This window comes from Capsicum annuum, chromosome 8 (assembly GCF_002878395.1).
Source record: "Capsicum annuum cultivar UCD-10X-F1 chromosome 8, UCD10Xv1.1, whole genome shotgun sequence".
NCBI classification, from domain to species: domain Eukaryota; kingdom Viridiplantae; phylum Streptophyta; class Magnoliopsida; order Solanales; family Solanaceae; genus Capsicum; species Capsicum annuum.
The window spans coordinates 74,010,806-74,023,811 of record NC_061118.1 but is presented as its reverse complement, the minus strand read 5'-3'; the positions used below and the strand labels follow the sequence as shown (position 1 = coordinate 74,023,811).

The 13,006-nt window shown below is 33.6% G+C and overlaps 1 long non-coding RNA gene across 1 annotated transcript; it reads right to left on the bottom strand.

The window, feature by feature from the left end:
- Positions 1-726: 726 nt before the first annotated feature.
- LOC107879644 lies at positions 727-1,379 on the bottom strand. The gene is made up of 3 exons (XR_001677038.2): positions 1,259-1,379; positions 1,117-1,173; positions 727-1,040 (listed from the first exon to the last, which is right to left on the bottom strand). It is a non-coding gene; the product is annotated as an uncharacterized LOC107879644 (long non-coding RNA).
- Between the last annotated feature and the right edge of the window lie 11,627 nt (positions 1,380-13,006).

Here is a 13,006-nt window from a genome sequence, read left to right as displayed (position 1 = left end):
TTTACATGAATAAATATATAAGAAAAGGAGCTTAAGAGAGACAATATATGCTTGGTGGACAAAACCAAGAGAGAAGGCATATTTTAGAGCCATACCAGTAATTATTATGTGGGAATTATGGAGAAGAAGAAACAGCAGAAAACATGAAGGGAAGGAAGTCAGTATGCATAGGTTGATTTTCAATGTTACAAGATAGCTAAGGATGCTTCTTAAAGTGAGGAAACCACTGATAGATTTTGTTACAGAGTGTCCAGTCATATTACATCAACTAAGTAGTTAAAACCTAGAGTTACAACTAAAATTGTACATTGGGAATTACCAGAACATGGTTGGTGTAAATATAACACTGCATCTAAAGGGAATCCAGGAACAACTTATGGGCCTTTTTCTTAAGGGATGAAAATGGAGACTTAATGCATGCAGAGGGAACAATTATGGAAGATACAGATAACATGATAGCAGAAGCAGAAGCTATTAAACAAGCAGCACAGCATTGTAGTCGGTCAAGACAAGAAAAAGTTATCATACAGACTGATTCATTGGTTATGCAGAAGTTCTTAACTCAAGAATGGGAAGTACCATGGATGCTAACAGATACAGTGAACATGGTAAGGATGCTACTACAGTACAAGCAGGTAAAATTTATTCACATATATAGAGAAGGCAATCAAGTGGTTGATTACTTAGCTAACTTAGCATTTGAAAAGAAACATTTTATTTTTATAGCTTTCAACCAGTTACCAAGTGCAGGTACAAAGTTACTAAACACTGACAAGCAATAATGTCCATACTTGAGACTAAAAGTAGCAACATGCTAACAGGACTGGAAAGGCTGCAACAAATGTTCTCACTAACATCTTATATACAAATAAAGCTGAACAAAAAAGTAAAAATGCTATGCCTATTTACACCAGCCAACAAAAGAAAATCTCAGTAGATCAGGGGTCACCAAGTCATATCGAATGCAAGCAGCTGAATTTCTTGTTCCTCTTCAACTATCAACAGGTCCAAGCTTTCCATTATCTCCATCCCAGCTATAGCTACATATAGAGAAACAATAGTGAGACAGGATCAGATACAAGTTAGAGTACAAAATACTCATACCATGAGACTTACAAGAAGAAGAAAACAAGTTTCAGAAGATGAGACCCTCTTTTTAAGCACCAAAAACCACTGAAAGAGTACTGAAGATTTCACTTAAAAAAAACACAAGGTCAAAAGATGAAGTGTATAAGAAGAAATGAAGAAGTTTACTTACTCATACAAGCTGGAAGCATCCAAAATGAGCAGGAAAGGAAGAGTATTGATCACCCAGAGCTGAATAAGAACAAATCGGAGGTTGATGAAGCCAAGCATGGTGAAGAAGGCGGTGAAGTGGAAAGATCAGTTGAGCTGATAAATTTAGAAACCCTACTCTTTTTTAAAGGAGTAGAGTAGGGCGGGTCAAGCAATTGGGCCGGGCCTTTTTCTTTTTTTAGCTAGGTCATTGAATTTTTAGACCAGATATTTTTTAAGTCTACAATTTCCCATTAATTTATTAAAACTTTTTTATGATGATTAATAAAAAATAAAATTAAACCAAAAAAAAAATTACAACATGTCTAGTATTACATTTCACCTAGAAGTCATGTGATAGAAAATTATGTAAAATTTTTGGCATATTAACTTGACAACATTCACTTAGAAATATTTAGTTTTGAACCAATTCATCATGCTTTCCTTAAGACCTTTAAGGCTTTACATTAATTTTACCTGTCAACCCATCCTTGGCTATTAGATATCATGCCTAAAGGTCTTGACACATAAAAATATTAATTATTTTAGCATGTTTATCATAGAATCAACTCTAATTAATCAAAAGGATTACTTGAAACCAATGTATGCTAAGTGCTTAGTCCTTGTTGTTGTGTTTGACGTAAACACCGAATCTAATTGGACTGCTTAGCTTTCCTTTTTTCTAGATCCAAATCTAAAATATCAAGTCCAATGTCTCTTGGACGTTAAGTTGAGACAGGTAGGCATTTTAGAAAACACTAATTTTTTATTTCTTTAGAGAGCCTTTAAACTTAATAACTATTGAATTCGAAACCGAGAGGGCGTCATGCGGAAGCTCATAATTTACAAATCGTGAGATGACAAATCAGAATACACATAAAATTATACTAAAAATATATTATTGAATATGGTTTGACCAATTGGTCTACATATTAAAAACTAAATCAAAAACATAAAAAATTATTTGAGATAAAATTTCACTCTAAACAAGACTTTTTAAACACTACATTATAATGCTATTGTGTTATGGTATGAGAAGAGAGGTCTTCTATTTATAGAGGTCCAAAACTTCTCCTCAAAAAGAGGTTAGCCAAATATGGAAGACTTTATTTTTAGTTTAGAAAAAATAAAATTAATTATGGTATTACTTTTATTTTTCTTCTAAGAAAAGTAAAATTTAAATTTAGTAAGAAAATCGTATCAAAAACCCCTCTCAAATCTCTCCTTTTTTACTTGATTTTCTTGACTTGATTTGTCTTATTCATATGCATGATCTTCGCCCTTTACATAAGCAGCATCACTGCTACTTGCCATGGTTAAAATAAAATTTAAAATATTATGGTTAAAAATGGGTTAAAAATTAATATTTTATTTTTTATTTTTAAAGATACAGCAATAGAAATATTGAAATATGCTCAAAACTTTTTCTCCACATATAGCTAGATAAAATCACCATTATCGCCAAACTGTTTGTGGTTTGATTTGAAATTACTTTAAACTCGTCTTTAATCTCGTTTCACCAAATCATTGGACCTTTGAACCCGTGGGCTCTGATACCATTTGTTGGGTTTGAAATTGAGAGGACATCATACAGAAGCTCATAGTTTGCAAACCATGAGATGATAAATAAGACGACACATAAAACTGTACTAAAAACATATTGTCGAATATTGTTTGACCAATTGGCCTACATATTAAAAATTAAATAAAAAATATAAAAATTATTTTAAAGAAAATCTCCCTCTAAACAAGACTTTTTAAATGCTACATTGTGGATGTTATTGTATTATGATATGAGAAGAGGGGTTTTCTATTTATAGAGGTCCAAAACCTGTCCTCAAGAAAGAGGTTAGTCAAATATGAAAGCGTTTTATATTTTTCTTTTAGGAAACTAAAAGTAATTATGATATTGCTTTTATTTTTCCTTTAAGAAAAGTAAAACTTAAATTTGATAAGAAAATCAAATCAAAATCCCTAACAATAATCAAATTAGGTGGAGTGAGTAGATAGTCGGAAATAATGAATGTTGATCCGAGCAGAATCCGACAATATGACAAACCACGTTGTCACTTGTTAATAAGCCGAGCATTGTTCCGAATAGGATAAAATTAACCATTTTTCCAAATCTTTCGAATCAATTTTTTTCTTTATTTTAGGTATTTTAATTATTTGTACTAGTTTAGGTTCATTATTATTTCATTAATCTTTTCGATATATCAATGTGTCCCTTCTGTCTCCTCCCTTTTATCTCTTCCCTTAGTTATTTTTTATGCACATTATTTTCTCTTAGATAATTAATAATTAGGAAATAACTAAGTTGCATATTTAGCTTATTTCTCTTTAATTATTATTATTAAGTTAATAAAAATAAGTGATCTTTGTTTATTATATAGAATTCCTCACACGAGATAACTTGAATTCTTATCCGAATTTTAAATGAAATAGGCTAATAATAAACTAAGTTCGTAAATTAATCTAGAATGGTTTCTTAATGCATTTTTATTTGTTTGATGACAACTCTTCTCTTTTAAAACATCCTAAAAAGAGTTGTCATGTCGCATTTCACTTTTCACGAAAAAGATGGAGTGAAATAACCTCAATTGACATCATTTTGTAAGTAACCCGTTCCGCACTCTTTGTTACAATTAGCCTTGTCAGGTTGCTTTGCACCACTTCAACTTCCTGCCAAGTTATGCATCTCCCACTTCACTTGGACTTCATAATTTAGGACAAAAGTTAGGCAGCTTCCACTTCACTTGGATTTGTTGTGTTTCAATTATTAACTTTCAATACTATATTCTTAATCCGTTCCATGAATTGGGATGTTCAACGCCTCTTTCGTGGTACGGATTTGACTCTATATATCAATTTTTAGCACATCTAATATCCCATGATCCGGTATTTAATTTCCTTCATCAAGATTTGAACCTTTTATTCAAGATTAGCTTGCTTCACATAAATTTTCAACCTACAAAAATGTCTAATTCATACATTAGTTCATGACACATTTGAATCAAAATATATGAGAAGAATATAATCAAGTTAGTTCTCAAATCGAGCTATAATATGGATACTAAATGACTCTTAAATTCTCCCAAGTTCGGAGCTTTTCAGGTGAAAAGATTTGTGTTGATTACCTTATTTCGCACTTACTTTCTTGTATAGCTGCTAAAGAGACATAGGTCACCACAAACTAATAAAAAATGTATTGTTAGTTTCATCATACTCTTATACTGGTGAAATCATGGAGGACCTTCAGTGAAATAATGTCTTTAACTTAGCCCAATGCAATGTACAAATGTATATGATGGGTGACTCAAGAGAATCCCTTAACTTGGGCATATAATAAGCAGTCTAAATTTACAACTATGTTATATATCATGTTTAATGAGGTGTTTGTGAGTTCTTTTGCATTACTTGTGGTTTAAAACATGTTTGTGAGTACTGAAATTTTATTTAAATTCATATATTTATTTGGACTATATTAAATTCAAGAAAATAGTCTAAATAATATGACTAATATGATTGGATTAATCATTTAATCTCAAATACATGGGGTTAATTTAATATGAGGTGACAATCCATGTTAAATGAAATGAGCCACTGACAGCATGACATATGTCAATATTATGTGGCAATCTAAGATAAATGAAATGAACCACTAAAAACATGGCATATGTTAATATTATGTGGCAATCCATGTTAAATAAAATGAGCCATTAATAGCATGACATATGTCAATATTATGTGGCAATTCAAGATAAATGAAATGAGCCACTAAAAACATGACATAAGTCAATATTATGTGGCAATCCAAGTTAAATGAAATGAACCACTAAAAGTATGACACATATCGATATTATGTGGAAATCCAAATTAAATGAAATGAGCCACTAAAATCAAGTCATGTGTGCAGGTGACATGTTCTAGCCAATCAAATTAGAGATTTTCACCAAAAAAAATGTGATTGGTCAATTTTAAACAAACCAATCAAATCATACAATTTTCTTACCCCTCTAACTATAAATAGGGGTCCTCATAACTCACAAAAGAAGGATTTTTGGAGAAACAAAAAAATAAGAAGAGAGATCGTGGATCAAAAACTATAATTTCTCTGCAAGTTACAAGTTTCAAACAATCGAGCTCAAGATCAAGTTCAAGATTAAGAACGACGAAACTTTTGTTCAAGATCAAGTTACTTATTCACTATTCGTGGCAATTATCCAAGTGTTTGTGATGAACTAATATCCAAATTCAAGTCCGAAGATGAAGATTCAACATCAAGATACTCAAGCCCTTGAAGTCAAATCAAGTTCAAGTCCAAGTTCATATTACTTTGAAGAATCAGAGGATTATCTTAGAGATTGTAACACTTACTACATTCGAAATCAAATATTACATTTTGTTACTTCAATTTTTCTATCTCAATTATTATTTTCTTGACTTAGAAATATTTGTCGTCTACAATGCATGCCCAGTGGGACCTTCTCTACCTCTTATCTCTTCGGATTAATCATCATATTTAAGAATACTAAAATGGAATCCAAGAAGTTTTACTCCAAATCTATTATTCCTAAGGCTACTGACTCCAAGTTATTTGCGGAAATAGATAACATACTTGATGCTACCATGGAAAGTGTGGGGCCTATTACTAGGAACAAAGAAAACTTACTAAGACAACAAACACGTAAAGTATCATCTGTATCAGCTCCTGTATTTAATCTTCGGTCTTTAAATGGAGCAAGATTTTTTCCCAATGAGTTGGAAGAAGGGGAGAATATCACTGAGATCGTTGAGAAGATTTTAGCTCGACTTAGCCCATTTAACACTAAGCACCACACTATGCATGAAGATTATCATAATTTGATCACTAAGTCTACTCCAATTACTCCACGTGAACTATTTTACTTAGATTTCAATTTGAGAGAAAATCTATGCGTTAATCTTTCATCTTCAGTGGCTATCCAAGCAATGGTGACTAACATCTCAACTGTGAAAGAACAACTTGTAAGTTTGACTAAGGCGATTGAAGGCCTAACAAAATATGTGAAAGATCAGGATAATCGAATTATCAAGTGGACAGATAGAGTTGAAAGTATTATGAAGGGAGGATCAAGCTAAGCATCTGGGAAGTGTTCGATGGAACAAGAAAAAAGGAGACTCATCTGGGAAGCAAAGGGATGTTACTGATGAACTGCAAGTATCTACTGATGGGTTAATCACAATTCACCAGCTAAAGAAATTTATTATGGGAACTATTAAAGACAAGTACGATGTTGCTTCCAAACTATCTCCCATATATGCCAAGCCATATACTTCAAGAATTAATGGTTTGAAGATGCCTGCAGGTCATCAACCTCCAAAATTTCAATAATTTGATGGTAAAGTAAACCCAAAGCAACATGTCACACACTTTGTTGAAACATGCAACAATGCTGGAACTTATGGAGATTATCTTGTAAAACTGTTTGTGCGCTCTTTATAAGGAGATGCATTTGATTGGTATACTGACCTCAAATCTGGTTCTATTAATAGTTGGAAACAACTCAAACATGAATTTCTCAATTATTTTTATAGCACGAGACGTATTGTAAGTATGGTTAAACTTACAAATATGCACCAACGAGAAGATGAACGCATTATTGAGATCATCAATCGATGGAGGAATGCGAGTCTTAATTATAAAGACAAGTTTAGTGAGGCTTATGAGATAGAATATGTATTCAAGGAATACATTGGGGACTTTGCTACATCCCGCAAGGCATCAAATCCAAGTCATTTGAAGAGCTTTCCACACATGCTCATGATATGGAGTTAAGCATATCCTCAAGTGGAAATCAAGGACCACCTGTTTACGAGCCCTGAAAAGGCAAAGACAAACTAGAAATGAAAAAAGGGGGCAAGTTTATGCCAAAATCTGAAAGTAAAGAGGCGATGAATGTTAATACCGCACCATTGAGGGTCGCCACAAAGCTAAGTAAAAAACAAAGTGTGAAAACTACATCTTTCCAGAATAATGCTAGAAAAAAGTTGACTTTATAGGAGATGTAAGCAAAAGAGTATCCGTTCTTGGACTCAGATGTCCCATTAATTTTTGAAGAACTCTTTTCATATAAACTCTTTGAGTTACCTAAAATGAAGCATCCAGATGAAGCTGGAAGGACTAGTGATCCAAACTACTGGAAATATCATCAGTTGTTGGGTTATCTCATAGAAAAGTGTTTTATCTTCAAGGAAAAAGCCATGGACTTGGCCCGAGAAGGAAAGATATTGCTCAAATATGAGAAGTAAAGTTCAAATAAAGTGTCAATCACTTTTAGTTTACTTGATCCCATATTTCTTTGAAACTTTGTTGAAGTGCATGAATATGATGATGTCCTAATTCTGATCCCACAAAAGATGATTAAATTTGGTGACTTTGAACCCATCGATGTTAGTAGGCCATTGCCTCTTCCTATGATGAATGACGTAATAGTGAAGAAGGAATCATTAGAAGAAAGTCAACCCCTTATTAACACATTGATGATAAAGGATGGATCCTGGTAACTCGATGGAGATATTGCAGGATGAGCTCACGAAAGAAGCCAAGTAAACAAGCGATTAGAGAAAAGATAGTCAAAAGACCCCAAAAGAAAATGGCAAAGAAGAATGTGAGAAAGATGAAAATTGAGAAGAATTATCGTCCAAAGCCCCGTTACCCAGTGACATTAAAGGAATTCCTACCGATTTGGTTTCATGGAGAACTATTTTATATTGGTATCAATGCCTCATGTTGCAATATTAATAAAGAAGAGACAACATTGGGATACTTATCATTGTCTTTAATCCTTTTAGATAAAGAAACCGTTAATCCTCTTTCTGAAGAAGTGAACACTTGTGTTGCAAAGATCACATTCACTGATGATGACCTCTTGTTGGGTGAGACATCACAAAATCATCCTTCGTATATGGCAGACTATGGTAAAAGATTGCTTAGATTATGCTTGAAGGTGTAAAGCTTGTCAATTTCATGTAAATTTCATACATCAACCCCTAGAGGTATTACACCTGACTGTTGTTTTATGGCCTTTTGAGGCATGGGGATTGGTTATTGTTAGACTATTACCAAAGTCTTCTGGTGGACATTTATACATCCTAACTGCAACTGATTATTGTTTAAAATGGGGTAAAGTTATTTCTCTAAAAGAAGTAAAGAAAGAGAATGTGGAAAACTTCATTCGAGTCAATATTATCCATCGCTTTGGCATTCCTAGATATATACTGATGGATAATAGTAATTCATTTGATAATAAGTTGATGACTAAGATATATGATCTTTTTGGCTTCAAGCAACGCAACTCCTCTATGTATTATGCTGCTACCAATGGCCTTGCTGAAACATTCAACAAGATACTCTATAACTTGTTGAAGAAGGTCATTTCAAAATCTAAAAGAGATTGACATGGTAGGATGGAAGAAGATATTTAGGCATATAGAATAACATATCGCACTCCTTCCACTATAGCATTAAATCCCATCATTGTGGCTTGCTATTCAAGAAGGACTTATTGATGAAGAAAACGTTTGGTTACACTTTGAAGAATTGAAGGCTTTGGATGAAAAGAGGCTAGATGCTCAACAAAGCCTGGAATGTTATCAATCCCGCCTCTCACGACCTTTTAATAAGAAGGTCTGTCTTAGATACTTTCAAGTAGGTGACCAAGTTCTTGTTGTAAGAAGGCCCATAATTACTTCTCATCGATTTGGAAGCAAGTTCTCAGCTAAGTGGAATGGGTCATATGCCGTACAAGAAGTATACTCAAGTTGTGCTTACAAACTTGTTGACTCGAAAGGTTTGCATATTGGCCCCATCAATGGAAAGTTCATAAAGAGATACAAACCTTGAAGAAAAGAAGAATGCTCCCTAAGGCACGAGCCTAAACTATATGTTACTCCTAGCCCACAAGAGTATAAATTATGTAAAGCCTATAAAAAGGAGTCCTCTAGGTTGAAAATCTTGAAAGAGGCGGCATGAACAAAAGTTAGGACACAAAAAAAAATTTAAAAAAAAACATAAATAAATAAGCAAATTTATTGCTCTTTCAGAACTACGTTATGACTTGATCCTCTTCACTGAGTTATGTAGGCGCTTAGAGTTTCATTCTAAGTTCAATATCATACAAAAAATTCATAGTTCAAGCATTCACATCCCGGGTTATGAGTTTTCCATCATAAGATGCGCAAAGTTAGAAAACCAAGAAAATATTATCTAGAAGGATCCAAATGCTCTAAAATTTTAAATTTTGGATATGTTTTAGATTTGAAAATTTAATTTATGTGTAATTAAGTGGATTTTGATTTAGGTACTCCTACATCAAGATGTAATATTTTTGGTGAAGTCGCGCAAACCTAAAAATGTTTGTCTGGCAACATGTGAACTTGACTTCAAAATACTTTTTAGAACGATCCAAATCCTCTAAAATCTTGATTTTGGATATGTTTAAGGTTTGGAAGTATAGTTTATGTGGGATTAATCGGATTTTGATTTAGATACTCCTATATCAAGATACAATATTTTTGGTGTAGTCGCGCAAACCTGAAAATATTTGTCTGGCAGTATGTGAACTTGATTTCAAAATACTTTTTAGAACGATCCAAATGCTCTAAAATCTTGAATTTTTAATATATTTTAGATCTGGAAGTCTAGTTTATGATAAATAAAGAAGATTTTGATTTCAGTACTCCTACATCAAGATATAATATTTTTGTTGTAGTCGCGCAAACCTGAAAATGTCTGTCTGACAGCATGTGAACTTGACTTCAAAATACTTTCTAGAACGATTAAAATGCTCTAAAATCTCAAATTTTGGATATGTTTTTGATTTGGAAGTCTAGTTTACGTATAATTAAGCGGATTTCAATTTCGATACTTCTACATCAAGATACAATTTTTCTATTGTAGTCACGCAAATTTGAAAATGTCTGTCTGACGGCATTTAAACTTGACTTCAAAATATTATTTGGAACAACCCAAATGCTCTAAAATTCTGAATTATGTGTATGTTTTAATTCAAGAAGACTGATTTTTAAAAAAATCAAGTAGCTCATAATTTTGGTATTCTCGTCTCCAAATACGAATTTTCTATCTTAAAAACACAATCTATTGAATAATGAAACTTGGCTCAAGTTGAGGCTTAGTACAATATCATCGATGCATTATAAGTAAATAATTTTGGGAGCTAAAAAAGAAAAGAAGTATTGATAAGAGCGCGCAAATATAAAGCCAAGTAGAAAGAGTTATTAATGTTGCTAAATACAACTAATCAGACAAAACAGAAGGAAAGAAAGCTAAAAGGTTTGAAAATAAAGAATGGCATCTCCTAAAGCTAGTCTAAACACAACTTATAATTAACTAAATCCTAGAGAGAATCCTCTAAGACTTTCTTCTTTTGTTAAACATCATTCGAGGTATTTTGAGTTGCCAAGGAAATGTCAGCACACTTTGTGAACTCTTCTTTGGCAATGAAGACTTTGGATTCAATTTCCTTAACTTCTTATTTGGCGGCATCTCAGAGAGCTTTCAACTTTTTTACCTTCTTTCTTGCCTTCTTAAGAGATTGGCAAGCAGAAGATAGTGCTTTAGATTTCTCATCTCTTTTCTTCATCACAAGTTTAAGATGCTCCTTAGCCTTTATATATGACTCTGACTTTTAGATTTCTTCGGCCTTATAAATAAGGGTCGACCGTGCTTGGTCATAGAAAGTGGCAAGCTCGAATAAAGACTTCAATAAATTCTGCAAAGGATAAATATTTACACCCATTCCGCTCATGTCTTTAAGTACTACTTGGACTTCATCTACAAGAAAGAAGCATGGTCCGCAGTAAGCCCTCCTAACTTGGTGTGAATGTTGGCCCAAACTTTCATAACAAATTCCCTTTTTAGCTCTGAGATAACCTTCCTTCTATCAAAAATGGACATGGATATTACTATTTGTTTGTGAAAATCTGAGTCTGCACTTGCTTTAACTTTCACAACGGGGGTAGAAGTGACGTCTACCTCAAATTTTGAGGCAAAATATGCTTTTACAGAGTTTGGTCCAATGAAAAATTCACCGCTAACTTGTGGTCTACTGCAATGGGGAGCATCCAGTCTGTTGACATTTTCCGGCTGTAAAAAAATAATTAGTGAAATAATTGGATAACCATAGAATAGAGGAGAAAGCTTGAACCATTACCTCTTTGATAGCTGTCAGTGTCCTTGAACAACTAATATTATCACCAGAAATCTCTACCACGTGCAAATTCGAATTTGATGGTTCTTCTAAGGATGGTCTCACTTTTTTCCAATAACGATCTCCATGGCTACTAGCACTCTCTTCTTCAGATAGCCACTTGTTGGAAACTTGATGAGGTAGGATTGACATTTGTTCCTCTTGATATTTATTAAGCAGAGGTTCCTTAATCTCTTCTACGGCTTCTTTGAACTGCAATATGAGAGTTTTGTGCACAACTAATGCCTTTTTCTCATATTCTTGAAGGACATCAATGCTAGGCCTCGCGGTACTCACTAGAAATCATATGTGATCTTCAAGAACACTCCCATGCATCTTTTCCCACCAAACTTTATAATTGGACGATGAGAATGTCTTCAAGTTGGTATTACTTGGGGGGATTATAGCATTTGTCATGGATTTAGCCAACACATAAATGCGTGCAATTCTCAGTCTATCTTCTAACGAAGCCTCTCAAAAATCTTGGTCTAGTAAGCCAGGGGAATCTTGGAAAAAACCAAATTGGCGGCTAAATCTGTGGAGACTATAAAGCTCAATAATAAAGACATTCCCATCCCTTAAAGAAAGATAGTTCGAGCAAATGCTCCTGAAAAAATTTGACTGAAACTCCTTGTCGTTTCCATTATTGTAGTAATGATAGAATTGAGGCCTCTCGAGCAATATACCATCCCTATTAATGGTTCCTCCTCTATGTATACATTTTCACGCTTCTTTCTTACCGTATTATCTAGAAGAACCTTTGCTAGAATATCCGGCCATGAGGGGATTGCTTGGTCTATCTTTCAAAGGAAAATAAGTATTGAAGTAGCAGGCCAACCAACCGTATACGTAATAAAATGGGAAGAATGCCCGAACAAAATCAAGTCGCGGGTATTCTAATATTGTGTTATCCCCCTATAGGTACTAGCTAAGATCGGAACCGCAAGGATAACTCTTCATCCACTTGCTCAGTGAAAAGTAACTCTGAAAACTCCTGGATGGATAATATCTCTTTCGTTCGAAAGAAACACAAACACACACAACCAGCAGGATAAAAAGACAGCTAAGTATGTATCGTCCGTCTTGTAAATTTTAACTCCTAGCTTATGAAATAAACCTTCTTCTTCGAATGATCAATTAACTGCCTTGTCTAGTTTTTCAGTTAAGTTATGAGATAATTTCAGATGAATGGATTTCTTTTATCTTCCCGGCGGAGGTTGCTCATATTTAAAAGCATTCTTATACCAAAATTGTATCCATGTGCTCATGGGAACACTCGGATTATCACTAATCCCATTACGTAACTGATGGAAGGCATCAAATAGATATTCATAAGTTTTGGGAAGGAACCTTTTCCTATATCATAAGTGCCTGTAAGTTTTGTAACATCCAGAACAACTTTCTCATAAAGACTTCCTATTATCGGAAGACCTCTAATGGTGTGTAAAGCCCAAAGAAACAGGGACATTTCTCCAAATGAG